Genomic DNA, 3,292 nt, shown 5'->3' on the forward strand with positions numbered 1-3,292 from the left:
AAATTTTACAGTCTAATGCAAGCAATGAAAAAACTAAGATTTGGTTTAACAGCCATGTCTCAGATCTTACCAAATAAATTAACCAATAAATAACAACATAGAAAGGAATTAGATTCAGCTAAACATAACATCAAACACATGGTATGCAACTCACAAATTATGTATAAAAAAACAATCATAAAAAGAAATAAGAAACAACCTTTTCTCCCAACGATTAGCACTGAACTAAAGATGAATAGTATGATCATCCAAATTAGATTGATTGGAAAGATAATCAGAGATCATCTGCCCAACAGTAGTATTTCGATCCGGAAACCGCCATAACTCAACAGAACACCCAATACTTTGCAAGTGAGAGAGAAGCTGAATACACTGAGAGCTCTTTCCACTTCGATCCAACCCTTCTAATACAACCAAAGCACCTCTTGATTGTAAATTGGGGTTTAGGGCAGAAACTTCAATTTTCTTGGAAGAATAATTCTCCATTTTTGTAGCAAAAATTGAACAATTTAACTGAAATTTAACATCCTGGTTTCTCCTCTGTGCTCCTGCAAAGTGCACCCAAGAAACAACTCAGATCAATATTTTGGTAATTAATATCGAAATCCTGCTTCTGTTGCAAAGGAAGATAACTGGGCATAAATTATACATCATTAGTAGTTATTACTTGTGAACTTCACTGTCATGTCTTTTCCTTGTCATCTGCCATGTAAACGGACTATTAGGATCCACACTAGGCTGTGAAATTTCCAAACCATGTTTCTTAACCAAATCAACGTATCTGAAAATTCAATAAAAAAAAAAGACAAAAGTTCTGTACTGAATAGCTCAAGACATTAGAGGATATGATGCAGAAAGGGTGCTAACTTTTCAGAATCAAAATTATCCACTCCCAAATCTTCGTCCCAGATAAATATGTAATCATATGGTGCCACAATGTCAGGATGTAGAAATCGTTTTGCATACCACCTTTAACCATACAATGAAAGAACGGATCAGTATGATAAAATTGATAATTAATCTGACCCAATTGCCTTAAAAACTAGAGTACTAACCATTTCGCACTAGTTTGCAAAATTACCAAGCAGAGACACAATTATGAATCATGTAAGAATAGCCAAAGTTTGCAAATAAAGCTTACTCAGCACACTTATTAATCTTCCCCGAATTCTGGCTTTCCACAATCTTCAGAATCAAAGACTTGTTTTCATCCAAGTACTGCCAAGATTTAAACCAACCAAAATTTAGAAATCAATAAGAAAAAAATATTTCCAGATGAGAACTAACCAAGCAGTATATATAGATGAATCGGCTAATAGACTAGAATCATAAGTGAATTAATGTAACAAAGGATGAATATGTCATGCATAACCAAAGTGTATTACAGTACATATCAATTTTTACTTAAGCGTAAGGATCAAATGATCTGCAATTAGCAATGTTTTAGAATCTACCCCGGTAGCCCTAGACTAAGATAAAAAGCAATGCATACAACACCATTCCCTTATATAATTTCATACGTATTAATTGTTTTATCAATGATCATTTGATTCACAATAACTTCCTTTTATTCAACCATTTACAAGGGAACATACGGATTCTCCATTTTAATGAATCGGAGATGACAGTTGTTCATGCTTGAGACTTACAAAAAAAAAATTGAAAATAATAATAATAATAATTCTGGGTTTTTTTCTCCAGATTTAGGCCTTCAAAAGTAGCTTAACAGATAAGAAAACTTGATACTAGGTTTAAAAACAAGTTAAAAACCATCATCACTAAAAACCACTAGTTAAAAAAGTACATTTACACTATTTTTCATTATTAGCCAAATAGTCATAACATTAGTTAAGTAAGAAATACTGACATTGCCTCCTTTTCAATAAAGGTTTAAACTAAATTTCTAATACCAGCAAAACAAAAAGGTCTTACAGAACTGATGAATATGGGAAGACCATTACAGGAGCCGACACCTAAAGCTTCATTACAGTAAATTTTAAGTTTGCTACACTTCAATGATTACACTGACATTTTATACTTCCATTTATATTTATATTTTCATGTTAATTCTTGAATTGCTTGTTGTGGTCCAAGTTCATAAAAGGTTCAATTTCCAACTGCCGGAAAAGTTAAGTTTGGACCAAAAGGCAGATCTTAGGCCAGGGGTTGAACCATGCTCTTAAGGTATGTTGAACAGCATGCCAGCAATAATCAAGTTGCATGACAGTATGTATGATGGATACCGACTTTTCGATGCTTACAAATGCGAGCACGTAAACCTTAATCATCTGTTAGGCTAATTACAACTAAGATAGACATAACAATGTATCACTCGACTGAAGTGCTCGTTCAGCATGCTTCAATGACTAAACCCGAGATCATAATGGACTTTTTAATTGCAATTAAGGCAGTAATAACTTAAATCATCAAGTAATGTACATTTGTACTAGACTAGAATAGATTAAGGCAGTAATAACTTAAATCAAAGTTTGCAAAATTACCAAGCAGAGACACAATAATTATGAATCATGTAAGAATAGCCAAAGTTTGCAAATTAAGCTTACTCATCACACTCATTAATCTTCCCCGAATTCGAAGCCTTAAACCAAGAAAAGATTGAACATAAATAGAAGCAATCTTACCATAGGTGGAATTGACTTCAAAAATTCAACAATGTCGAGCCGAAATCGAACTTCAATTGTTGTTGCTGTAATTTGCTTGAACTTCCTCGGGTTTTTTGGGGCGAAATTAAGCGATTTTTCCACTCGAAAATTTCAGTTATTGCTCGAATTTTTGTTGCTGTAATTTCTTGACTTGAACCCAGAAAAAGACGTAATTCGAACAATTATTGTTGCTGTAATTTCTTGACTTAACCTATTGTTGCTGTAATTTCTTGACTAAAATTCGAACAAAAATTATTTATGACTGAAATGGGACGAATTTCTTAGGGTATATTGCGTCGAATTTGTATGCTTTTAGGGTTTAAATGGGGGATTTTTGGTCGGAAACAATCAATTTTTCTGTGTTTAAGGCTTCGAATTTCTTAGGGTTTTTGGTCTAAATTTTTGCTCGAAATTGCTCGAATTTGCAGCCGATTATGGGTCTTCGACTTCACTGCGATTTCAGATGTTAAATTTGCTGGGGAAACGCAAGTTTTTGGCCGAATTTGTTGGATTTCAGAGACAAATTTGTGGGTGTTTTGCTGTAGAAATTCGCTGGAATTTAAGAACTCTTGTTTTTTTTTTTTCTTTTTGTATAGTGAATGTAGGTACTTGATGAAAAACTAAGGTAA

At 33.3% G+C, this 3,292-nt stretch overlaps 1 long non-coding RNA gene across 2 annotated transcripts; it reads right to left on the minus strand.

Moving 5' to 3' along the window:
• Positions 1-410: 410 nt before the first annotated feature.
• LOC110719090 lies at positions 411-2,953 on the minus strand. Of its 2 annotated transcripts, XR_002511026.1 has the most exons (5): positions 2,643-2,953; positions 1,056-1,218; positions 868-969; positions 668-781; positions 411-548 (listed from the first exon to the last, which is right to left on the minus strand). It is a non-coding gene; the product is annotated as an uncharacterized LOC110719090 (long non-coding RNA). The 2 variants fall into 2 exon arrangements; XR_002511025.1 differs by lacking the exon at positions 411-548 and having other exon boundaries at positions 586-781.
• Positions 2,954-3,292: the final 339 nt, after the last annotated feature.

This window comes from Chenopodium quinoa, unplaced genomic scaffold (genome assembly GCF_001683475.1).
Source record: "Chenopodium quinoa cultivar QQ74 unplaced genomic scaffold, ASM168347v1, whole genome shotgun sequence".
Taxonomy (NCBI): domain Eukaryota; kingdom Viridiplantae; phylum Streptophyta; class Magnoliopsida; order Caryophyllales; family Amaranthaceae; genus Chenopodium; species Chenopodium quinoa.